Source organism: Oryctolagus cuniculus, chromosome 13 (assembly GCF_051225735.1).
Source record: "Oryctolagus cuniculus isolate XC-2025 breed Fujian yellow rabbit chromosome 13, ASM5122573v1, whole genome shotgun sequence".
Taxonomy (NCBI): domain Eukaryota; kingdom Metazoa; phylum Chordata; class Mammalia; order Lagomorpha; family Leporidae; genus Oryctolagus; species Oryctolagus cuniculus.
Genome location: NC_142879.1, coordinates 88,478,250 through 88,505,016, shown reverse-complemented (window position 1 = coordinate 88,505,016; position 26,767 = coordinate 88,478,250). Strand labels below are relative to the sequence as shown.

Sequence of the window (26,767 nt, the reverse complement as noted above, 5' to 3'; positions counted from 1 at the left end):
TCAGATATGAACCGCAGAAGCACTTCCCCCAGCATCAGTGCAGGAGGGTGGATGATGGAAGGCACAGCATGGCCAGGACTCTAGGGACCCTGCAGGACTCTGCTGCCCTGGATGCCTATAGCAGGCAGCTGCATGCGGCCCAGTGTGCCAACAGCGCCCTCCTACGAAACCTTTCCCCCTGTCTGCCCATGCAGACCACACAGATGCTGTGTCAGTGAGTAAATCAGCACCGCACACTTGGTTTTCCTGATGAGACTTGGCCTTCATTACTTCCCCAAGTGCAGCACGTGCTGCAAGCCTCAGCCAGCAGGGCCGGTGGGAGAGGTGGGCGGTCGCACTCACCAGGTCTGTCTCTTCTTCTTCTGACCCTCCTGACTCTGGGGCCTCCACCTGCATTCTAGCCCCAAGGTACAAAACAGCCAAGAAGTTAAACGACCCACATCACCGGCCTACACCGCAACTACCAGCTGCCCAACAATGACCACCGCCTTTATAGCCAGGCTACATGGGGCGGGTCTGGCAGCACTGGTCCTGCCCCAGGGCAGGAAGGATTGGCCTGAGGTTCCCCCGCTGGGCGGAGCCTGAGCTGTCCTGCAGCAGATTCTGGAAGCAAGAGAGCTGCTGATGGCTGAGGCCCTGGCTCAGAGCACACTTAGTGAGACCCCATGCCCGGCAAGGGCGCTGGGGCCCTGGACTTTCCCAGGCTGCAGTCCTAGGGTGGAGGCTGACTCGGCCTTTCCTTCCTCAGCCCTGCCCACAGGTGGAGCGGGGTTCCCATGGGGCATCTTCCTTCATGGGAGCATGAGTGAACCCCAAATGCCGCGACTCCCAGTTCTGAGTGCTGGCCCGCAGCCTTCCGGGAGGGAGTAGGATACAGAGACTTTGTGGGGAGGTGACACTTGAGCTGGGCCTGTATTTTGGGTTTGCTCTGGATGCACAACCCAGTGCGCCTGGACCTGCAGGTCTGCTGCAGGCCTCCTGGAGGCTCTGGGAGCCGGGCGTCCTGGTGGCAAGGGCAGGAGGGTGGGAGGTCGAGGTGCTGAGCTCCCGCTGGGTGCACCAGGCACTTTGGAGCTGTTCAGAGTAAGGAGTTGAGGTCACCTCCTGAACCACTGCTGGTCCCAAACTCCTGGTTTGGGATTTGCCAGAACCCTGAAGTAGGGGTGTGGTGGGGGTGGTAGTGGTTGGCTTCAATGCACTGTATTTGTGAATTCTTCAAACACAGCTTCTCCCTACTCCTGCAGGCTATCAGGTGATTGACGAGGACAGAGTCCCTCCGCTGCAAAGTGACTGAAGTTTGGAAACTACGTCCAGAACATCACAGTGTGTATTCAGCTGATCATCCTTCAGGCCTGCAGGTGGACAGCAAGAGCAACAGTAAGATATTAACTACTGTAGATACTCTCCTTTCTTTCCGGTAGACCCACCAAAAGAGAATGGGAGATGAGTACTTGAACATTGGAACCAGTCAGCATGCTAGGGTGAGCTGCCAGTACTTGGAGCTCAGGAGTGGACATGGAGAGCAAAACATGCATTGTTACTAAAGAGGACAGTTAGGCATTTTACTGTGAAAAGGGAAATCATTTAGATGTGAACAAGACACCTTAAGTAAATGTCTGTATATTTATTTTTGTTTATTTGCAAGGCAGAGAGAGCCCTTCCATTTACTGCTCATTCCTCAAATGTCTGCACCAACCAGAGCTGGGTCAGGCTGAAGCCAGGAACTCAGTGTGGGTCTCCCACACAGGTGGCAGGGACTCAAGTACTTGAGCCATCAGCTGCTGCCTCCCAGGGTTCTGTTAGCAGGAAGCCAGAAGCAGAAGCAGGGCTAGGGCTTGAGGCCTGGGCATTCTGACTGGGATGTGGAAGGCTTTACCACTATGCCAAACACATGCTCCAGTAAGGTGATTCAACATGTTTGCAAAATGTAAGAATGTGGTTTTAAATATATGCTCTTCATCTTAAAAATTTGCATAATCTTATATTCAGTTTCATCATTCAATACTTATTATTAAATCAAGTAACATTTAGATACATGCTTTACTCACCAATACAAACCTCAGTAACTTTTTCACTTAGAACTTTGAATAATAGCATTCATTCAGACTGAAGTTCACTCATAAGCTGGGAATTCTGACAAAGAGACAGTAGGGAAAAAAATCTAGATGTGTATCTGATACCTAAGAAGGTTCTGAACCTGATTGACAGAATCTGAATAACTGTTCGGAGAGTCACTTCATACCTCTCCCCTCTGTAATGAGAAGACTGTGTCCTTTGGCCACTTTCACATGATGTTATGTAAATCTAACCTGAAAAGCCTTTTATAAATTCTGAAGTACCATACAGAAGCATATTATGCATTTCCATATGTGTGAAAAAAGGCAATGTCAAAGGCATAGCTATTCCAGAGAGAAGTTAGGAGGATTAGCTCAGTTTTTAAGTGTGTAAGTACCATTAAATATCAACATATTTAAAATAGATTTATATATAGAGTGTGGAGTTCATGATAGATATTGAATAAATGCACTCTGGATAATAAGCAAATATCAGAAATAATGCCACACCCATCAGTGTTTAAACTCTTCAGACAGCTCCGTGCCAGGGAAGTGCAGTGATCCCTGTAAATTAACAAAAATCAATCTGTGTATACCCATGGAAGCCACTGGTTTATATGCAGCCTATACTAGAGGTTTTTGTGTTTAGTTAAATTACTTGATTTTTTAATGAATGCTTTCAGACTGATACCTGATGCTGAGTGGCAGACAATTTTTTCTGAAAAGTATGTGGTTGAGAAATATAAATATAAATCAGTTTATAATTTTTGTGTCTGAATATTTTTATGCATTGAGACAGTACCTGCAATAATCAGAAGACTTTTCCTCAAAAGGTTGCTACATTTATGCATCTTCATTTATGTATGTAATGTATGTTTAGGTAAAAGGAAGAGAGAGAGAGAGAGAGAGAGAGAGAGAGAGATCTATCTTTCATCTGATGGCTCACTTCCAGATGGCCACAATAGCTGGGGTGAGCCAGGCCAAAGCCAGGACCCTGGAACTCTGTCCCAGTCCCCCATGTGGGTGCAGGAACCCAAACTCTTGGGCAATCTTTGCTGCTTTCCCAAGCAAAGAGCTGGACGAGAAGTGAAGGAGGTGAGTCTCAAAGCAGTGCCATAAGGCATCCTGCTGTTGCAGTTGGCAACTTACTCCTTTGTGCCACAATGCTGTCCCTGGATTGATGACGTATTGAAGTGCTGCCACTGGCTTTTGGCTAAATAGGATGACTTAACATGTTTTCCACTCTGTGGAAGAGGAACAAATAAGGCAGTTGGTTGTAAAAGTTGCCCATGGAAACCACAGCCTGAGAAAGATGAATCAACTCACCTTGCATTTTCCACCTTGCATCTACACCACCCTTTTCTGGACAAACATCTGATTGTATGCCCTTGTGATGGAGGTTCTCAGGGTGCTGGAACTTTTTGTAATTTTTTTAAAAATATAGATTAAGAAGAAGGCAAATAAACAAAAAATTACAAACTGCTGCCAATACCAAGAAGAGATTATTGAGAGTAAAAGGTCACCTGTTGGAGCCAGCACTGTGGCACATCAGGTTAAAGCCCTGGCCTGAAATACAGGCATCCCATATGAGTGCTGGTAGAGTCCCAGCTGCTCCACTTCCAGTCCAGCCTCCTGCTAATGCACCTGGGAAAACAGTAGAGGATGGCCCAAGTCCTTGGGCCCTTTTGCTCATGTGGGTGACCCAGAAAAAGCTCCTGGCTCCTGGCTTCTGATCAGCTCACTCTCTACCTCTCCATATAACTTTTTCAAATGAATAAAATATTTTTTTAAAAAAGGTATCCTGCCATACTTCTTTCTTCCCTGTTAATTCCTAGGAATTAAAAATTGTTACGGGGCAAGCACTGTGGCAAAATGGGTTATAGCAACACCTGCAGCACTGGCATCCTCTATGGGCCCCATTGCATGTTCTACTTCTGATGCAGGTCTCTGAAAACATACTGAGAAAGCAGTAGAATATGGTAGAAATCCTTGAGTCTTGCACCCAAGTGAGAGACCTGGATGAAATTTCCCTGACCCCTGGCTTTTTTTTTAAAGATTTGTTTATTTATTTGAAAGAGTTACAAACACCCACCCACAGAGAGAGAGAGAGAGAGAGAGAGAGAGAGAGAGAGGTCTTCCATCTGATGGTTTACTCCCCAGCTGGTTGCAATGGCTGGAGCTGCCCTGATCTGAAGCCAGGAGCTAAGAGCTTCAAGTTCTCCCATGCATGTGCATGGGCCCAAGCACTTGGGCCATTTTCTACTGCTTTCCCAGGACATAGCCAGGAGCTAGATCAGAAGTGGAGCAGCAAGGACTCCAACCAGTGCCCATATGGGATGGCCATAATGTTTTCTTTAATTGGAGAAATGTTCCTTTGATAGAATGAGCGTATGACCCCACAATATTCTCTACTTACTCATAATAGGGTCTGAGATGTAAAAGTCATGATTAATTTCTTAGAAGAAAATTTACATACCCAGAAGCAAAGAGTGAAAATTAACCTTTTGCTTTTCTCATGAATGAATCAGAGTTTCAAAACTAATACTTAACTTGTATTTTAGAGGAGTTAATGACTTAACCATCTCTTCTATTAGAAATACTACGTTGTGGCCAGTGCTGTGGCACAGCAGGTTAAAGCACTGGCCTGAAGTGCCAGCATCCCATATGGGCTCCGGTTCTAGTCCCAGCTGCTCCTCTTCTGATCCAGCTCTCTGCTATGGCCTGGGAAAGCAATAGATGGCCCACATCTTTGGGCTGTTCTGAAGCTCTTAGCATAGTGAACATATATTAGATTCTCATTATTGAAATCTTTAGAAATGTCAGAAAGCATGTAACTTTCTTTAATGATCTGAAACAGAGATGAGATCCATAAGGGCAGAACTGCTCAGCAGCCACACTGCAGGAATATGTATCTTTCTGACGATATCTTCATCTGCTTCTTGCAGTTGCAGATAGTCTTTGAGCTCTTGGTCTGTTTTCTGCCCTTGGGAGGGCCTAGGGTGCTCTATATTGTCTGTAAGGATTCAAAATTTGTTGTATATTAGTGTCTAATCATAAAATTTCCAAAGTGAAAAGCTGGATGTAATAAACTATTCCAGACTGCAAAAACAAAAAAAACAACAACAAAAAAAAAAAAACAAGAAAATACAAACATAGTGTACTGTCTATAAAGTACAGCGGTAAATCTCTATTATAGAGATACACATGTCTACACAATTCTCTCTTTCTTTCACTCTGAAAGTCTACATTCAGCTCTCGATAGTACGATTACTTAGGAATAGATTTCATATACTTAGTTTCATAGTCAGTGAACTCGGAATTATTATTGTAGTATTGAGGATTGTACTGACTAAAACACTATGTTTATTCCTTGTTAAATAACATCATCGTATCTTTGGATTCCATTTATCCTGCTACTGATGTATTCACAGGAGAGGGGAGGTGGGAGGAAAACCCAAGATCCATCAGGGTGGAGGAGGAATGTCAGAGGCTGTGGTTCTATTGTACTGCAGCTTGGGTTCTGGAAGAACACATTAATGGACCCAGATGGTGTGAAGCTAACTGAAGGGCTATGTTCTGTACAATTGTCTGTGGTACTGCATTTTCATTTATGTAAAATTTATTTCCTTCAAGTAATATATTAATTTGGATGAAAATGAAGTTGTTAAGGAATTTTCAGAATGGGTCTGTTTAACCCTCATTGGCTTTGTTTTTAGGCACTTAACTCAGAAAAGAAAAGATAGAAAAATACATTTTGGGTTCTCTTCATCTGTACCATGGAACTCTTTGGTTAAGATTTGTCATTTTGTCATATTTGATTCTCTAGACTCCCTGAAAAATCCCCTACTTCATTAGATGGAGTCCGTGTCTCACCATGGCAGTGAAAAGTTTAAAATGTTCCAGCTTTGCATTTAGCTAGGCCGTGGACACATGCCATGGCACTTGCCAGCCAATTGTGTCAGGGGCATCATCTGAATCAGAATTACTTGCATGAAAACAAGGAGTTGCAGATTCTTCCAGTGAAAGTGGAGAGGAGCAAGAGCTGCAGAACATTGCCAGGGTTGAATGTGCCATGGGATGCTATGTGGTGGCTGGTGTCTGGGGTGCTGGTTCTGCAGAAGATAGGGCTTATGGGGGCTGGTGCTGTGGTGTAGCAGGTAAGGCTGCCTCCTGCAGTGCCAGCATCCCATATGGTCACCGGTTGGAGTACAGCCTGCTCCACTTCCAATCCAGGTGTGCTGTGGCCTGAGAAAGCAGTAGAAGATTGCCCACATCCTTGGACTCCTGAACCCACATGGGAGACCTGGAAGAAGCTCCTAGCTCCTGGCTTTGGATCAGCTCAGCTCTGGCCATTGCATCCAATTGGGGAGTAAACCAGCAGATGGAAGATTCTCTCTCTCTCTCTCTCTCTCTCTCTGCCTCTCCTCTCTCTGTAATTCTGACTTTCAAATAAATAAATCTTTTTTTTAAAAAAGCTTATGCTTAAGGGTAGTGTTCATGGAAAATGTGTGGGACATTTGGCAGCAAGATTTTAGATGAATTTTCCAACCCCTGAACCTCCTAGAGATTAGAATAGACTTCTAATGCACAACTTCCACTTATGCTTAATTAGGTTTTTGTTTTGAATTGTTTTTGATGAAACAGCAAGGAATTCTGAGTTATAGACTTCCTATTTCAGAGACAGGAGAACAGTGATGCCTGCATTTTAATTAAATAATGCCTATCACCCTTTCTTAAGCAACAAATGATCACAGATTCTCTCTTTGCTGCTAAGTAATGAGCATGGTGATTCTTCCCACCATAACCACCTTCCCACCTACACTCTCTCCCCTCTTCCTCCTTCCTCTCCTATTGACATGGAATGCCTTACATAGCTAGGCTGAACTTTTAATCCACTTGGCCCTAGGTGTTCATACACTTCAACTCTGTGTGATTATTCATATGCCCTTTTTATGACAAGGCTTATGTCAGAATGACAAATTATATATTCACCTAATACTGAGAGTCATCAAATTGATTTCTATTTTCTTCTCTCTTAGGCAGTTCTTGAGGGGCAGAAATATTTATTTTGTATATCATGTATTTATTCAACTAAAAGACTGACTGTCAAGATGCTGAGTTTTAGTGTCAAAGCAAATATGTTTCTAGACCCCATGAAGTTTACAGTCTGGCAAGAAAGAGCCATCTACCCAAAGAATATTGTTTAACATAGTAAATGCTGGTGTGAAGTCAGTGGATAAAGATTGAAGCATTGTTAATCTAGCACTAACTCTAATCCCATGATCTCTAATTGAGAGAAGTAATCAGAAACACAGAACTCCATGTTACCCAGTTATCTCTTTGAATTTCTGATTAAAAAATAAAACATATCAAACAACACACAAATACCTAGGAGTGCATAATATTTATATACTATCTTGATATTAAAAATAAGAAAAAATAACCATGAAATAATAGCAACTTTGAATCTCCTTTGTTTTCTAGACAAGTTATAATCCTATGTGGTTCTTTATAGTAAAATATTACAGTAAATTACAGTACATCATTACAGTAAATTATTACAGTAAATAATTACAGTAAATTATTTTTGTAGGTACTCTTCATCTCACTCACATTTTTTCCTTTTGATAAATCAGATTTTAAAAACTGAGACCCAAGAGAAAAGATTTTTAAGCTAGTGTTATATGTTCATTGGCTCTCTAAAAAAGATTTATTTATTTATTTTAAAGTCAGAGTTACACAGAGTAGAAGGCGAGAGAGAGACAGAGAGACATCTTCCATCTTTTGGTTCACCCACCAATTGGTCACAATGGCTCGAGCTGTACTGATCTGATGCCAGCAGCCAGGAGCTTCTTCTGGGTCTCCCACACAGATGCAGCTGCCCAAGGACTTGGGCCATCTTCCACCACTTTCCCTGGCCATAGCAGAGAGTTGGATCGAAAGCAGAGTAGCCGGGTTCAACCTCCACCCATATGGAATGTCAATGCTTTACATGCTATGCCACAGTGCTGGCCCCTTGATTGGCCCTTAACTTAGACTTTTTTATGATATTAAAAAACACCATGCTTTTCTAAGCTCTTTCCATTCAGTTTCTATTTTGTAAACTCCAGATAATACTGTCCCCAGAATTAATCTAAGGTATAAATGCTATGATATAAGGCATTTAACCCCTTAACCTGTCTCTGAATACGCAGCTATGTTAGCTCTGTGTCCATTCTTCTGTCTCTGTACTAGATGAATAAAAAGACAGTTTAAAATGATTTGAAAAGAACTATAAGGGGTCGGTGCTGTGCTGCTGCTGCCAATTGGGGAGTGAACCAGCAGATGGTAAACCTCTCTCTCTCTCTGTCTCTGCCTCTCCTTCTCTGTAACTCTGACTTCCAAATAAATAAATAAATCTTAAAAGAACTATAAACATCAATAAAACACAAATGAAAATTGTATTCTCAAAACTGGATATTAAACCATGCCTTCTACACCTCTGTTAAAAGCTACATTCTATCATAGTCATTTATGATTTCTAGGGCCAAAGTAGTAAATAAGATTTTTCTGGAAGAGACAGAGGTTATGAGGGAGCCAGGATTTGGGGTCAGTTAGCAGCAGTGAGTGTCACTCTTTCAGATTTGATTCAGGAAAGGAAGAAAGCAACTGATCCCTGAGATTTTGGTGGGGGGAAGGAAAGGAAGGAGGGACTGAATAAAAGCAAAGGCCCTCTGGTTGTGGGCACCCAGCCCTGACTACAGCCTTTGGGAGGGTCAGCTGGTGTCTCTAGGGATGCTGCGGCCTGTACTCCATTTCCCAGAGTTCCCAGGAGCTCGGATGTATTATGCCTTCTGAATGCCTGTGCACATGCGTGTGCTGCTGCCATTCCCTGGGGCCTGAGTTGGAACAGAGGGAGTTCATTCCCTGATCAGGGTCAGCCCTGGGGGCTGTGCTTCTCCTTCTCTGGCATTTACTCCATTTCCTGCTCTGCACGTGCGATCCCAGGCAGTTTCCAAGTGCTCACCCTAAGCCTGCCTCCTGCTGCGTCTTCCCTCTTCATCCTCCACCTGTGGGTCCCACTTACCAGGGAGTCTCTTCCCGCCACTCCCCGAATCGCTCCCCGCGTGTCCGGAAGAAAGGGTACCTGCTCCAGGGACTTTCTGCTGCAGGTTTGGCATGCAGGAAGGGGCGGGGACATGTGTGGGAGAAGGGTGGGTGCCAGGATGCCATCGATCATGGCAGCTTCCCCCGAGGTCAGGACTGGGACCCAGGCTGTTCTGTCTCCCACCTCCACTTCCCAGGCTCCCAGTGCCTGGAATCTCTCCTGCAGGACCTCACCCAAACTGTCCCTAATGTGCTTTATTTAGTGGTTACAGGAGATAGGGGGCAGCATTCTGGGAACATGCACACGCAGGGAAAGAAGGCAGAAAGACTCCGGCTCTCCACAGTTAAATAAGCTGGGTTCCCACTGTGGGTGGTCTCAGAATGCAGTCTGGCCAGGCCTCTTGATGTTTCCTGGGCTGGTTCCTGCAGGGTGGGGCTGGGTGGCCTTCAGCAGGGAGCCTGGGGCAGCAGAGGGGTGGGAAGGAGGGTCTGACTAGGATCTGCCCCACTGCTCTCATCTTGCACCTCATCTTCCTGGTGGGGAGCAGTGTGAAGTGTGCATTGATCCCTCTCATATTAATTATCAGATATTTCCAATGTGGAATTTGAAGCTGTTCCAGAAACCTGGGGTGGGAAAACTCCCTTCTTTCAAACAGGCACAGAGACAGTGGAGGATCCAAGGAGTTTCTATTAATGGCCCTAGGCTCAGCTGGAATGATTTCCTGAGAACTGAGCATCAAATTCAAGTTTCTTAGCTGTTACAGCATTGGTGGGTTTAAATGGCAGCCTTCATGACTTAGGTCCACATTTCCAATGGTCAGGGGGTCCAGTATGTTTGTAAAAGAGATGCCAGGGACAGATTTATTAGGATAGCTTTATGACTGGAGTTTACAGAAGCAGAACTTAGGACATCTTCCCTCCCTAGATAAGATTTCAGTGGGCAGCTGTTTCACTCATTAATTGTGAGCATCCACTTTTAAAGGTTTGTGTTGGATGGGGTCCACTTCTCTTTCTTTGATGATGTATTTGGCTGCTTTTCATATTCTGTCTTCAGCTATTTCTTCTCCTGTTAGCAAGGCTGTCAACTGTTTTGACCTGCCACTGATCCCTTTGCAAAATAAGAAGAGAACTAAAATTAATGCAAGTCTACTGTGTTGTCAATAACTGGAGCTACTTTTTTAAAGATTTATTTATTCATTTGAAAGAGTTACACAGAGAGAGGAGAGAGAGAGAAAGAGAGAGAGACGTCTTCTGTCCGATGGTTCACTCCCCAATTGGCAGCAACAGCTGGAGCTGTGCCAGTCTGAAGCCAGGAGCTTCTTCTGGGATGAAGCTGGTTTTTAAAATAATTATTTATTTATTTGAAAGGCAGAGTTACAGAGTGGTAGAAGCAGAGATGGATGGCTGGAGCTGTTTGGATCCAAAACCAGAAGCCAGGAGCTTTGTCCAGGTCTCATAGGTGGGTGCAGGAGATGAGGGATTTGGGCCATCTTCTACTGTTTTCCCAGGCCACAGCAGAGAGCTGGATGGTAAGTGCAGCAGCCAGGATCCCAACCGGCACCCAGATAGGATGCTGACACTGCAGGCAGTAGCTTTACCCACTATGCAACAGTGTTGCCCACTAACTGGAGCCCTTTTAATCTGAGTTTGCATAAAGTGGAGAATTACAACATCATAAATACAGATAAGTAACATCTTTTTCTCTGCCCAGTACTTTACAGTTACCCAGTGATCCACTGAGAATCTTACATTCCACACTGTGTAATTAAGAAGGCCAGTTACTTGTCTTATTTTGGGTTCTGTGGTTAAACCCATGACATTTTTGAAATGGGAGGATATTAGTTCTACAATTTCATAAAGACTGCTCTGTGGAAGCATCAATAGAAGTTATAACTGTGAGAGTGGTAAGAAAGAAGAATGGAAGAAATAAGTACCCCTTACGCCACACAGAGATGTCCACAAATGGAGTAGAAGATGTGCCCTTGAAAACTATGGCTGACTTTCTGGGACAAACTGTGTTTGAGTGCTTCACATGTTCTGATAGAAAGGTGTTGCCACCAGGTTATTAGTATATTTATTTAGTTAGTTTTTAAAGATTTATTTATTTATTTGAAAATCAGAGCTACACAGAGAGAGAAGGAGAGACAGAGAGAGAGAGAGAGAGAGAGAGAGAGAGATGTCTTCCATCAGGTTCATTTCCCCAATGGCTACATCATTGTGAACTTTGCTCAGTTCCTGACCTATACCTTTCCTTTAACCTAGTACTTTGCCATGTAGTAGCCCATGAAAACTGCAGACTGCATAAATGAATGAATATTTGGAGGGTTGTGATTTCTTAGAGGAACATCATGAGACAGAAGGAATAAAACAAAACAAAAGTATCCTCCGTATATAGAAGATATACTGTTTTTGCAAGCTATAGAGAAGAGGAAGAAGTAAAGTAGTGAGACTGGAAAGGTTGTGGCAAAGGTAATAGGCACTAGTCAAGAATTCAACAAGCCCATTAGGAAAGTATTAAGGATTCTTTACTTCCATGTAGACTCTGCCCTCTAATGGTGAACAGGGTCCTCTAAACCCACTTGTTGCACAAATGAAAACCCAAGCATTGTCTTCTCCCACAGATGGAGTCTGCTATTGGTTTTGATTTACATTTCCCTAATGGCTAGTGATATTGGGCATGTTCATCTATGTCTTGACCATTGAGATTTCTTCTTCTGAGAAACATCTATTCTGATCATTGCCCATTTCTTACGTGTACATTTTGCTTCTTGTTTGGAGTTTTTCCAGTTCTATATATGTATGTTCTGGCTATCAATGTTTTGTCATAGTCAGAGTTTTCAATGTTTCCTGCCATTCTGTCCATTGTATCTTCACTCTGTTGATTACTTTGTTATGAAGATGTATCTTAATTTGATATGCTCAAATTTGTATATTTTATTTTGTTACTTGTGCTTTTGGAATCTGACCCAAAACTGTTGTCTATGCTAATGTTTTACAGTTTCTCATAGGTTTACTTAGGTTTTGGGTTTTTTTTAACATACATAATTTTATTACAAATTTTTTTTAAAAAAAACAACACAGAATGCAACATCCTAACAAAAAATCCAAATTTACAAATGATACTAATTCCTACAACTTTGCTGTGCTACCATACACAAGTCAAGAAATTAAAGAAACCATTAAATATTTAGGAACATTCAACATCAGAAGCTTTAAAATCTAACTGTATGTAGTAGCCCCTCAAAAAGCTACAACCTGCATTTTTTAAAAAAAGTATTTTCTCTACAAAGAATCTTATCAGCTATACAAAAATCTGTACAGTTTTTTTTATACTGAAGCTAATATTGAGCTGCACTTGAATTCACATTCTTAGCAAAACAACTGCCTGAGCACACACGCACACTCCACACTCATCATTACAGGATAGCCATTTATTCTTCATCTTCATCCTCTTCCTCATCATCTTCATCTTCTTCCTCTTCCTCTTCTTCCTCCTCATCTTCAGGTTCATTCTTCTTCTTTGAGCCTGTGGGCCTACCAGGGCCCTTCTTTCCCGCTTCACTTTTGCCCTTGGCACGGTATGCAGCAATATCCTTTTCATATTTCTCCTTTAGCTTAGCTGCTTTCTGTTCATATGGTTGTTTATCTTTGGCTGACTGTTCAGACCACATCTCACCCAATTTTTTTGCAGTGTCCCCAATGGACAGGCCAGGGTGTTCACTTTTGATCTCTGGGCGATGTTCAGAGCAAAAGAGAAAGAAGGCAGATGGTGGTCTTTTAGGAGCATTAGGATCCTTTTTCTTTCCCTTCTTATCACCCTTGGGAGGAACGTAATTTTTCATCTCCCTGTCATAACGAGCTTTATCACTTTTTGCCATATTTTCAAACTTGGACTTTTCCTTTGCAGACATGGTCTTCCATCTCTCCGAGCATTTCTTAGAGAATTCTGTGAAACTGACCGAAGAGTCAGGGTGTTTCTTCTTGTGCTCTTCCCGGCACGTCTGCACGAAGAAGGCATAGGAGGACATTTTGTCCCTCGGCTTGTTGGGGTCTCCTTTACCCATGACAACGGAACGGCGGCCACCTGGTGCGAGTTGTTCCTCAGACTCCCGCAGAGCGGCCAGATCTGACGGCATTGCTTCCTTCCCTCAGCTCCGGCATGAACTCAGGATGTGAGGGCGATCTGGCTGCGACATCTGTCACCCCATTGATCGCCAGGGTTGCTTCGGCTGATCTGGCTGGCTAGGCGGGTGTCCCCTTCCTCCCTCACCAATCCACGTGCGTCCCTCCCAAAGCTGTGTGCTCGGTCGAAGAGGACGACCTTCCCCGCTAGAGGAGGACCGGTCTTCGGTCAAGGGTATACGAGTAGCTGCGCTCCTCTGCTAGAACCTCAAAACAAGCTCTCAAGGTTTTGGTTTTATATTTAGACTTTTAATTTACCTTGAGTTGCTTTTACATAGTGTATGAGGTGTTGGGGTATCTTTTCAGGCTTCTACATATGGATAATCACTTTCCTTTAAACCATTTGCTAAAGGGATTCTTCTTTCTCCTGTTTGTTTTATTTCCTTTATTAAATAGGGGTTGGCTGTAGAAAAGTCAGTTTATTTCAGCTGCCTATTTTTTCCATTGAACTATGTGTCTGTTTTTCCAACAGTGCTAACACTGCTTCTATTTTTTTAAGATTTCTTTATTTGAAAGGCCAGATGCTTCTTCCAAGTCTCTCATGTGGGTGCCAGCACCCAAGAACATGGTCCATCTTCCACCAATTTCCCAGGTGCATTAGTAGGGAGCTGGATTGGAAGTGGAGAACCTGGTCTTCTAGCAACAACATATGGGATGCATGCACAGCAGGACAAGGCATTAACCTACTACACCACAGCATCAAACCCTTCCTTATTTACTTCTGCTGTGATCTTTCATTATTCACTTTTCTACTGCCCCACAACTTGACTCATTCCTGTTTTTTTTTTTTTTTTCTGGGTCCTGGAGGATGGTAGTAGGTTGCTTCTGGGATATCTTTTTTATGTTAGTAGATACTTGGTAATCTAAAATCATAGTTTTTACTTTCTATATTTCTCTGCTGATCACAAGGACCTTCTAGATGACAGCAGAAAATGCTAGCAGAAATGAGGATATATTAATTTGCTAAGAAAATACCACAGAGAATATGATTTAAATCATGGAATTTTACTTCTCAGAGTTGTAGAGTTTGAAAATATCAGATCAAGATGCTAATAGGCTCGATTTTTCCAGAAGCCCTTCTCTGATGTGACAGACACATCTATCATTTGATCTGCTTAAAAGCACTTTCTTCAGGTAGAGTTATGTTGGTGGTTAGCACTTCAGTGTTTGAGTTTTAGGGAGGCACATTTCAGTCCACAACAGCAAAGGGGCCCTGTGGTCTACTTCAATGACAGCCATCTCTGCGGAGGACAGAAAGTTTGAAATCAGCATTAGGAGTTCTCACAGTATTACTGTCAGTGCTATCTCCATCAAATGTGCATTCATGTACACACAAACAAAACTACCTGTACACATAAACACATTCAACAGTGGAAATGCCTGATGGTTGTGTACAGGTAACATCAATATAATAATCCATAAGATGGCCTATTAGCAGACATTAAAAGAGAATTAGAAAGAATGACAACAAAATCTGCAGTTACCTATATTTATGTTTATATGTATGATATTCAGGATTTATAGTTGCTAAAAGATGAATACTGATGTGTGGAAATAAAAGCTAAACCTTACCTTGCAATATTGCAGCCTAGTCTACATGAAAGATGTCTTCCTAAAACCTTTCCCTGGGCCCACTCTGTGGCATAGTAGATTAAGCATCCACCTGCAGCACCAGCATCCCACATGGGCACCAGTTTGAGTCCCTGCTCCTGCATTTCCAATTCAGCTCTTTGCTAATGGCCTAGGAATGCAGTGGAATATGCCCTGAGTGCTTGGGCCCCTGCACCCATGTGAGAGACCTGGAGGAAGCTGCTGACTCCTGGCTTCTGGCACCTGGCTTCAGATCGGCCCAGCTCCAGCCATTCTGGCCATTTAGGGGTGAACCAGTGGATAGCAGACCTCTCTTTCTCTTCCTCTCTATATCTGTCACTCTGCCTCACAATAAAGAAATACATTTTTTAAAAACCTTTCACATTTTAAATTTCTTAATTGTTTTAAAGATTTATTTATTTATTTATTTACAAGTCGAGTTACAGACAGAGAGGAGAGCCAGAGAGAAAGAGAGAGGTCTTCCATCTGATGTTCACTCCCTAATTGATTGCAACTGCCAGAGCTGTGCTGATCTGAAGCCAGGAGCCAGGAGCTAGTTCCAGGTCTCCCAGATCGGTACAGGGGCCCAAGGACTTGGGCCATCTTCTACTACTTTGCCAGGCCATAGCAGAGAGCAGGATCAGAAGTGGAGCAGCTGAGTATTGAACTGGCCCCCATATGGGATGCTGGAGCTTCAGGCCAGGGTGTTAACCTGCTCCACCACAGCACCAGTCCAACATTTTAAATTTCTGATACTCTAAAGTAGCAAAGGACTGCATTACATCTAGGAAAGATGTATTTAAAAATTATAAATCTAGTGCATTTTAGCAGAAGTCCTAACAAATACTTCTGATTTTCTCAACATTATGTATAAATAAATGATAGAATCAGTCATTGTCAGATTAATAGAAGGAGTTTGAGAGGATTGTCTCTCTTTCAATTGTGTTGAATAGTTTGAGAAGCATTAGTTCTTTAAAACACTTGTAGAATTCAATAGTGAGGCTGTCTGATCCTGGACTTTTCTTTCTTGGGAGGGTCTTTATTACTCATCCAATCTCTGTCTTGGTTTTTGATTTGTTTAGCTTTTCTATGTGTCTTCATGACTCAATTTTGGTATATTGTGTATGTCCAGGAATCTGTTGATTTTTCCTCTAGGTTTTCCAATTTGTTAGCCATCACAACAGGTGCCCGCATCATATATTGCAGTGCTAATCTGAGTTTTGGGTACTCCACTTCCAAATCAGTTTCATGTTAATATCCCTGGGAAGAAATGGATAATAGCTCAAAATCTTTCCTTCTTGTCATCTAATTTGGAGAACTGTAACCTCAATGGGGACTTGAAACCTGGTCTTGCACAGTTGTAGCCATATAGAAAGTGAACCAGCAGATGGGAGATCTCTCTGCTTCTCTTTCCTTCTCTCTTTGTCTCTGTGTCTCTCTGCCATTTTTTATCATATTAAAATATTTAATTACTTATTTGAAAGAGTTACAGAGAGAGGGAGAGACAGAAATCTTCCACCACCTAATTCATTTTTGAGATGACTTTAATAGCCAGAGTGTGGCCAGGTTGAAGCCAGGAGCTTTTCCTCCGATGTGCGTGGCAGCATCCCAGCACTTGGGCCATCTTTCCCTGCTTTTTCAGTCCATTGGTAAGGAGCTGGATCAGAAATGGAATAGCTGGTACTTGAACTGGTGCACATACAGGATGCCAATGTAACAGATAGCAACTTTGTCCACTGCACCACAACCACCAGCTCCTCTTTCTGGCTTTCCAATAAATAAATCTTTTGAAAAAGAACTTAAGGTAGTAAAAGTCATCATGACTGAGCAATGGCAAATTTATTGAAGTGATCGACTTTCTTAAAGGTCTATTTATGAATTTGAAAGGCAGCACTAGAAAGAGAGAGTGGGAGAGATGGATCTTCCTCCTGGTTTGTTCACTCCTCAAATGGCTGCAATGACTGTGGCTAGGACAGACTGATATCAGGAGCCAGGGGCTTCTTCCAGGTCTCTCACATGGGTGCAGGAGCCCCAATATTTGAGTCACCCTGTGCTGCTTTTCCAGACACATTAGCAGGGAACTGGATCCGTTTGGAGCATTAATGTCTATGATACTCTCCTTGCAGTTGAAGGATTTAGAATCCATTTTGATTATGGGTGGGCTAAGTACAACAGCTCCCAATTGTCCAAGGTTTGGATTAGATGGGTTCTGAGAAATTTTGTTAAAATAGTTATTAATCATAACTCTCAGTTTAAGCTTTTCTTACCAAATTTTCATGTTTGCTGATGTTTATATCTATGGGAAAATTGGGTCTCTGGATTGCAACCAATGAAAGCATCCAGACTAACAGTAATAAGGTCAACAGTCAGCAGAATGATGTCCAGCTGAACTGAAATAGCTTTTCTTATTTGGTAGAGGGGTTACCTCCTGCAATATACTGACATACTGACATAGACAGTAGATATTGGAGCCTGTCTCTTCTGCCAAATGGAGAATGCCGCATTTTGATCCATCGTATATATATTTATATATTATAATATATATTATATATTTCTATACATAATATGGAATTACATATAATTATCATAAATATATAATATATAATTATATATAAATATTATATATGAATTTATTTATATATAAATATATAATTATTTCTGATCCAGCTCCATACCAATGGATTGAAAAAGCAGTGAAAGATGGTCCAAGTGCCTGGGTTGCTGCCACACACATTGGAGGAGGAGCTCCTGGCTTCAACCTGGCCACACTCTGGCTATTGAAGTCATCTCAATAATATATATATATATATAATATATATAATAGTTATAGTAAATTATATAATATTATCTGTTTATAATTATTATATATTATATAATATATTATATGATAAAGCATAATATATTTTATATATGAATATATTTATATACATAAATATATATAAATAAATGTAAATATATATATATAGAATTTATTTACGTATTTGACAGGTGTACTTACAGACAGTGAGAGGAAGAGACAGAGAGAAAGGTCTTCCATATGCTCATTTACTCCCCTAATGACTGCAATGTCTGCAGCTGGGCCAATCTGAGCTAGGAGCTTCCAGGACTCCCACATTTTGGCAGGGACCAAAGCACTTGGAACAGCTTCTACTGCTTTCCCAGGCTATTGCAGAGAGCTGGATGGGAAAAGGAGAAATGGGGACTAGAACTGGTGCTCATATGGGGTGCCAGCACTGCAGGTAAAGGATTACACCACTGCACCACAGTGCTGGCCCCAGTCTATCCTTTATTAAGGAGATCTCAGTAATCATGTTCAGGTATTGCTGTCCTATATTCATGGCCAAAGTCCTAGCAGGCAACATGGTTTGGAGAATCGTAAGCACAAGGTGTGTAGGAGACTTCATTTCTCATACAGCACAGTTAATAACAAGGTTCCAAGAGGGGAAATTACTTGCATCATAGTCTTTGAGAACTAATGGACATCACAGGTGATCTAAAGAATTTAGAAGGTTTGTGAGCCCCTAGAGTGAAAAAGTCACTGGGAGCACAAGGACAGTGCCTAGAGTTTATTTTGATGGATTTTAGCCCCTTTCATTGGAGGGAGGCGCGAAGAAGCTGGACTGATTAGTAAACCTCAGAAGTGTCTTTTCAATGTGAAGGCAAACTGAGACTGAGGGGTTTTTGGAAAAACGTTGAACAAAAGACATTTCCCACACTTGGTTAAAACACATCATTTATCTACTGATTTTCATCAAATCTGTTAACATTAGGTATAAGGTACAGTGGACATGGTGGATGGCATATAGCAATATGATTTTAGTAATATATCATGAGGTGCTTTTTTTAAATGGATTTAGCAGGTAAAATTGGGCTACCTAATGGGATGTAGCTGGAATAATCACCTTTTTGTTAAATAAATCTGAGGTAATAAATGTTAGTGTATGAAGACATTGAGTTTTCTGTTATTGGGCCTTCTTGGTTATTTTAATCTGGGATCTGCGAATTCTCATTTTCTTTATTTTATTCCTCATCATGTCGGACCAACTCTGCTGCTTTGGGGATTTTTTTAGTACATCTGACATTTGGAAATTTAGACAATAGTATAGTTAAAATGAGATGTACCAAGTAAAGTATTTTTATTCTGATACATATTTTGGAATTCTTCTAAAATTCCTATTGAGTATCCTTGTTAAATTTAGTTGCATCCCAGGTTAAGACTTATTGGAGGCAGGCGCCATGGCTCAATAAGCTAATCCTCCACCTGCGGTGCAGGCACACCAAGTTCTAGTCCTGCTGGGAGAGCCAGATTCTGTCCCAGTTGCTCCTCTTCCAGTCCAGCTCTCTGCTATGGCCCAGGAGTGCAATGGAGGATGGCCAAAGTGCTTGGGCCCCGTACCTGCATGGGAGACCAGAAGGAAGCACTTGGCTCCTGGCTTTGGATCAGCGCCATGTGCCAGCCGCAGCACACTGGCGGCAGCGGTCACTAGGGGGTAAACCAACAGAAAAAGGAAGACCTTTCTCTCTGTCTCTCTCACTGTCCACTCTGCCTGTCAAAATAAAAAATAATTTTTATAAAAAGACTTATTGCAGCCACTTTAGTGATTATACCCATGAAACTTTGTTAATAAATGCAAATAGAACCTGGGAAAATCGATGTATATCTTATGCTGTAGAGACTTAAGATTGAACATCTTTTTTAATCTTTTTTAATTATATAATTTAAAAACAAATTTGAGATTTTTTTTTTACTTTACTAAGTCACAGCTCTGGCCCCATTAATATGACTTAACAATGTTTTTTCCTCTCAGACTTATCTCTATTGTTTCAGTTAACTGCATGCCTTTTCTTTACATTCAGATTCCCTCAGCTCTCAAAGCTTATTCATCTTAATTCTGTTGTTCCTATTTCCCTCCCTTTTATTCTGTCCCTAGGCTAATTGAGGTCATGATTCTCCATTCCTTCTGTGTGGTGTCACAGTAGGCTTGAAGTGTTCTTTTTCTCTTCTGATTTCTAAAGAAAGAAATTATGTATTCCCCCAGTTTAGATATTTTAATAATGCACTCTAAAACAAAGGTTAAATGTTCTTAATTTGACAAGAATTTTCAAGGCCAGTGGTGTGGCATAGTGGGTAGAGCCACCACTTGCAGTGCTGGCAGCTCATATGGATCCAGATCTCTGCTAAAGCCTGGGAAAGCAGTAGAAGATGGCCCAAGTCCTGGGCCCCTGCACCCATGTGGGAGACCTGGAAGAAGCTCCTTGCTCCTGGCTTTGGATTGGCACAACTCTGGCCATTGCAGCCAACTGGGGAGAGAACCAGTGGATGGAAGACCCCTCTCTCTTCTCTGCCTCTCTCTGTGCAACTCTGACTTTAAAATAAATAAATAAATCTTTAAAAAAAGAATTTTTTCTAATTTTAGATTTGTTCTACTTCATTGTCACTTCAGGGTGTGTGTAAGGAGTGCATATCCAGTTTTTCTATTTTGGAATTTTGGGATTTTGTATTAGCTCTGCTGTGTATTCATTTTTCTTGAGCATTGGTGATATCTTCTCCTTAGTTGTATTAAGAGAGAGAGCAATAGCCCTCATGTCTTTTTAGGTAAGTAAGACATATTAAAAACAGAGCATTCAGTATACATTCATAGTAGTTTGACTTGTTCAATTGATTTTCCTGAACTCCCTTGGATATTTGGTCTCTGCTGTACAACTTTCTATACTCATTAATTCTTTGATATTCCCAAATCCAGAAAATGAATGACTCAACAGCTGTGTTCCTGTATTTGCTGGGACTCAGGGTAAGAAGCAAAGTGGAGGTGTTCAGGAATCTAAAGGTACATGCTACATAGCAAAGCACATCATTTCCTATACAAAGTGACTGGGAAATCCAGAATCTTTTGCACACATATTGGATCCTGAACTATTACTGGACTATTCAGTAAGATTTTAATGTATTTATTTTCTGTGTGTGTGTTTGTATTTCTAAATAAACTCTGCTGGGCTACTTAACATTAACATGTATTGCAGAATTCTTTCATCAGTTTTTACTTTTAAAAAGTTTCTTTTTCAGTTTTATGGGAGAGGGTAGAAGTTTTCTGCTATGTAACTGAAAATTTATTCATTCATTAAACTTAAAAATATTTGTTGGAAATGGGTGGAATACTATTAATTCTTGTGTGATTTTCATGAAACTAAATACATTCTCTATTTTGTTTTGCTTAAAATTTCTGCATGTGTGGACTTCTTTTTTCCTTCTTGCCCCAAATCCCTTTGTGTATTGGGATGGCAAATGGGTTTTACACTGGACAAAACATGTTATTTTGGCAAAGAAGTACTTAGCGTTCCTGCTTCAAGTATTCAAATATTGCATTGGAAATCAGTATATTTGTTTACTGTACAAATGTCCTTCATACAATTTTGTAATCTTCTGGGATGGGAGAGGAAGCAGGAAATAGGAGGATTATGGGTGGGAGGGATGTTTTGGGGAGGGGAAGCCACTGTAATCCAAAAGCTGTACTTTGGAAATTTATATTTATTAAAAAAATTAAACAATTTTGTAATCTTCATCTTCCTTTTTATTTCATCCTTTTTAAAAAAAGATTCATTTATTTTACTTGAAAGTCAGAGTTACACAGAGAAGGAGAGAGAGAGAGGGAGCAGTCTTCCAACCACTAGTTCACTCCCCATTTGGCCACAATGGCTGGAGCTGTGCCAATCCATAGCCAGGAGCTAGCAGCATCTTTTGGGTCTCCTATGCAGGTGCAGGAGCCCAAGGGCCTGGGCCATCCTCTACTGCTGGATAGTAAGTCTTACTTGCATAAAAAGATGGATAGTAATTTGAGTAGCCAGGACTTGAACTGGCACCCATGTGGGATGTCAGCACTGCAAGCCACAGCTTTACTTGCTACACCACAGCATTGGATCCTTTATTCTTATGACTATTGCTACACTATTGGAATTTATAATTGATAATGCTGAACAATTGAAACTGTCTTATTTACAATTGTAGGACTGGATATGGCAGTTTTACTTGAAGTACAGTATGTAGCCTGCTTATTGTATGATTTTCGGAAAAGCATGTATTTATATATAACAGCAGATCTGTTAATCATTTAAAAGTGAATTGTCATGATTACCCAGATGTAAAGAATGCAATATGTGCTAATGAGTTAGCAGTCACAGACATTTAGAATTAGAGGGATTTTAGAACTTTTTCAATACTGCAGTTTTTATGAAAAACTAATAATTTTTTTATTTGACAGGTAGAGTTATATACAGTGAGAAATCAGAAAGGTCTTCCTTCCATTGGTTCAGTCCCCAAATGGCTGCCACAGTTGGAGCTGTGCCCATCCAAAGCCAGGAGTCAGGTGCTTTCTCCTGGTCTCCCATCCGGGTGCAGGGCCCAAGCACTTGGGCCATCCTCCACTGCCTTCCTGGGCCATAGCAGAAAGCTGGACTGAAACAGGAGCAACCAGGACTAGAACACTTTGCCCATAAGGGATACCAGCACCACAGGTGGAGAACTAACCAAGTGAGCCACGGCGCTGGCCCCCGATAAATTTACTCTTAACAAAATATCAAAATATCTTATTTAGTATAAAGTTAGTAGTGAAAAGAGACTACCTTGTTGAACACAGAAATTTGAGATTATATTTCTTGGTATTAATTTGCATCTTAAGGCTTATTGCCTACTTTATTTCAACATTTCAATCTAATATTACTAATAATATCTTGTACTTAGTGGTTCACTGTGTGCCAGACAATATTCTTTTGATTTTTTAAAAGATTTATTTATTTATTTATTTGGAAGTCAGAGTTACACAGATATTGAACAAGAGGAAGAGAGAGAGAGAGAGAGGTCCTCCATCTGCTGGTTCACTCCCCAGATGGCCTAAAAGGTCAGAGATATGCCAATCTGAAACCAGGAGCCAGGACCTCTTCAGGGTCTCCCATGCAGATTCAGGGGCCCAAGGACTTGGGCCAACTTCCTACTGCTCTCCCAGGCTATAGCAGACAGCTGAATGGAAAGTGGAGCAGCCTGGACTTGAACCGGCCTCCATATGGGATGCCCACACTGCATGCAGTGGCTTTACTGGCTACACCACAGCACTGGCCTCAAGACAATGCTCTAAAATGATGCATTAATTATTCCCAAATATTGAAAAGTGGCATGGTACACATTTGAATGTGTTGTTTTGTACTAGTTGTAGAGACAGTTTAAAATATATTTATGTTTAAAAATGTAAGCTTTGATCTAAAGGTTTACTTTCCCTTAAGGTGCCTGTTTGGAAACTGAGAGATCATTGAAGTCTCAAGATAGAGTACAACTGATCTTATCCAAGCCTCCTTTATCACATGAGGATGCTAAATGCCAAGCCCAGAGAAGTTAAGTGAACTGTTCAAGGTCACATAGGTAAGTTGTGGCAGGGATAATTCTGTATTAGCATTAGGTATCCTGATACATAGGCCACTGTTCTGTCAATTTTGTAGTCCATCTGGAGTTAAAGATTCTAAGTTGTGGAAAATTGAATTTGGAAATTTAGTGGTTGCTATGTTGTTATGGTGAGAAATTTCTGTGTATAGCTATGAGTTGCTTAAATTTTATTCAATATATTTTTCTAGTATGTTTGCTATTTATTTGAAATGTATAACAAGTAGCTTCATCTATTTGCCAAAAGAATTTTTTGAAGATTTATTTATATTATTTGAAAGTCAGAATTACACAGAGAGAGAAGGATAGGCAGAGAGAGTGGTCTTCCATTCACTGGTTCACTCCACAGTTGGCCTCCATGGCTGGAGCTGTGCTGACTGGAAGGCAGGAGCCAGGAGCCTCTTCCTGGTCTCCTATGCAGGTGCAGGGGCCCAAGCACTTGGACCATTTTATAATGCTTTCCCAGGCCATAGGAGAGAGCTGGATAGGAAGTGGAGCATCCAGGTCTTGAACTGATGCCCCTATGGGCATGTGCTGATGCCACCAGCACTGCAGGTGGCAGCCTCACCCACTATGGCACAGTGCCAGCCCTTGCCAAAAGAATTTATAGAAGCTATTCCATATATACACTTAACAATTATTTAGTTACTTGACACGAACTATCCCTGCATATTTGAAAATTTTGAATGGTATCACTTGGGTTTTAAGAATGTTATATTTTAGGTCTCTTAATATTTTTAGTGATGATGTTTTAAAGGCCCTTTCTGTTTTATGAAAAATGATAAGGATTTTGTTTTACAATGGCCATAGTATTACTACTTAAAGCAATAGATTAAATAACACTTTTAAACAAAGTCATTTAATACTGAATTCTAACACACTGGTATATTTTAAAGTGAGAAACTGGATTTCTTTCAGATATTCTAAAGAAGAATGATAATCAAAATTGAAGACATCTACAGTTTTTAATCACTTGTTTTAAATATTGGTCATAATGGTCCAATTTTGAGTTTAATTTTAATTAGCTTTTAAATGATTCAATATGTTTTATAGAAAAAATTCGGAGAACATAATTATATACTCAACCTCCCTCCCTTCTTTTTCCTTCTTTGTCATTTTTTTTAGCTTATGAAATGACATTTTCAGTTTACATTACATTAAAAAGGGTTGTTGAGTCAAGGGACAAGTTTAACAGGCAAAAAGCAAAAAGATCCTAATTTAGAGGGAATACAGACAATGGCTCTAAACAATATTTGAATATCACATCTAAACAATATTTGAATAAATTGATAAATATTTTAATTTCTCCTACTAAAATGCTCAAAGTCTTTAATGATTTATCAAATATTAGTGCAAAATTATGGATTTAAATGATCCCAAAAAGTGATGAATTTTTGTGTAATAAAGTCCAATTTTTGTCAAGGCTTTTTGACAGTCTCACAGAAAACTTATGTTTGTGAATGGGAAGAATAATACCAAAATATCCATACTACCAAAAGCAATTTGCAAATTCAATGCAATCCCAATCAACATACCAACGATGTTCTCAGAGCTAGAAAAAATGATGCTAAAATTCACATAGAAACATGAGAGATGCTTAACATCTAAAGCAATATTATAAAGCAAAAAAAAAAGCTGGAGACATCACACCATATTTTAAGACATATTACAGGGGTCAGCACTATGACAAAGCAGGTAAAGTCACTGTCTGCAGTGCCGGCATCTCATATGGGTGCCAGTATGTTTCCCAGCTGCTCCACTTCTTATACCCCTCTCTGGTATAGCCTGAGAAAAAAGTAGAAAATGGCCAAAGTCTTTGGGCCCCTGCACCTGCATAGAGACCTGGAAGAAGCTCCTGACACTTGGATTCAGATCAACAGAGCTCCGGCCATTGTGGCCATTTGGGGAGTAAACCAGTGGATGGAAGACCTCTCTCTCTCTCTGCCTCTACCTCTCTGTAACTCTGCCTTTCAAATAAATAAACTGCAAAAAAAAAAAAAAGAAGAAGTGTTAGCACTGATATAATAACAGACACATAGTTCAATGGAAAAGACTTGGTAGCATAGAAATAAACCCAAATTTCTACCAGCAACTCATATTTAACAAAGGAACTAAAATGAACTGGAGAAAGAAGAATCTCTTTCACAAGTGGTGCAGAGGAACTTGATTATCCATATGTAGAAGCCTGAAAAGAGACTCCAACATCTCTTACACTATGTGAAAGTGAACTCATAGTGAATTAAAATGTAATCATAAGACCCAAACCCAAGTAAACATAGGGGAACTCTAAATATTGTCAACACACAATAGCTTTTGGGTAAGATTCCAATAGCAATAGTCACAAAAATAAAAACAGAGACATTTGAGTATATCCAACTAAGATACTTCTTCACAACAAAGTAAACATCAGAGTGTAGATACAATGAACAGATGGCAGGAAAAATTAAAACTCTGAATGTTTACAGATTTCCAGAACATTTACATGAATTGGAAAAACTCCAAAAAATACAGTGAAGAAACATCTGAATAGACATTTCTCAGAAGAAATGTAAATGGTCAAAACATGTGAATATGCCCGATGTCACTAGCCATTATGTAAATATAAATCAGAGCACCATATCAGTCTCCAACACCTGTGGGAGAATACAACCCTCAGGTGTTTGTGTGTGCAGCAAGTGGGTTTAGAGGACCCTGTTCACCTCTGGAGAGCAGAGTCTACAGGGAGGTAAAGAAACCTTACTGCGCAGGGGCATGCTAATCTTCTCTGTATCGTTCCAATTTTAGTATATGTGCTGCCGAAGCGAGCACATGTGCTGCCGAAGCGAGAAAGAGATGAAAAGAATTTATCTCAGCTAGCAAGTAATATTCAAGAAACAAGGTCTTCAGGAAAGCCAACTCAACTGACATTTTCATGTCATTGTTAAATAAAGGAAAAATTATCTAGGTTCAGCAATACGTAGTTTATAAGAGAAAGACTACAGAGTAATTTCCTTGGCATAGAAATAACTTTGTCTTTTTTTTTTTATCTATGAGGGCTTGCTATCACCACCACACACCCACATCCCATATACAAATGCCTGGCTTGAGTGGTAGCTTCTCTGCTTTGAGGCAAGTTTCTGCTAGTGTGCACCCTGGGAGGAGACGGAGGATGGCAGAAGTGCTTGGGTCCTTGCACCCAAATGGGACATCCAGAATGAATTCCCAGTTCCTGGTTTTGGCTTGGTCAAGCTTTGGCTATTGCAAGTGTCTGGGGAGTGAAACAGTGGTTCCCTCTTCCTGTCACTCTGCCTTTCAAATCAATAACTGTTGTTGGTAATGACTAATAATGATATTCACTGATTGTCAAATTTTGAATCTATTAATTATAGACAATTTCTCTTTGTAATTTTAAACTTTCATAATGTTCTGTTGCCAATTTCATCACTAGAAA

At 40.9% G+C, this 26,767-nt stretch overlaps 1 long non-coding RNA gene and 1 pseudogene across 2 annotated transcripts; one reads left to right on the top strand and one right to left on the bottom strand.

Moving 5' to 3' along the window:
* Positions 1–622: 622 nt before the first annotated feature.
* LOC149122718 (uncharacterized) lies at positions 623–26,767 on the top strand. 2 transcript variants are annotated; one of them, XR_016219816.1, is made up of 4 exons: positions 623–760; positions 1,245–1,377; positions 23,184–23,319; positions 26,371–26,767. It is a non-coding gene; the product is annotated as an uncharacterized LOC149122718 (long non-coding RNA). The 2 variants fall into 2 exon arrangements; XR_016219815.1 differs by lacking the exons at positions 23,184–23,319; positions 26,371–26,767 and adding an exon at positions 6,288–6,515.
* LOC149122719 (U6 spliceosomal RNA) lies at positions 26,078–26,145 on the bottom strand (annotated as a pseudogene).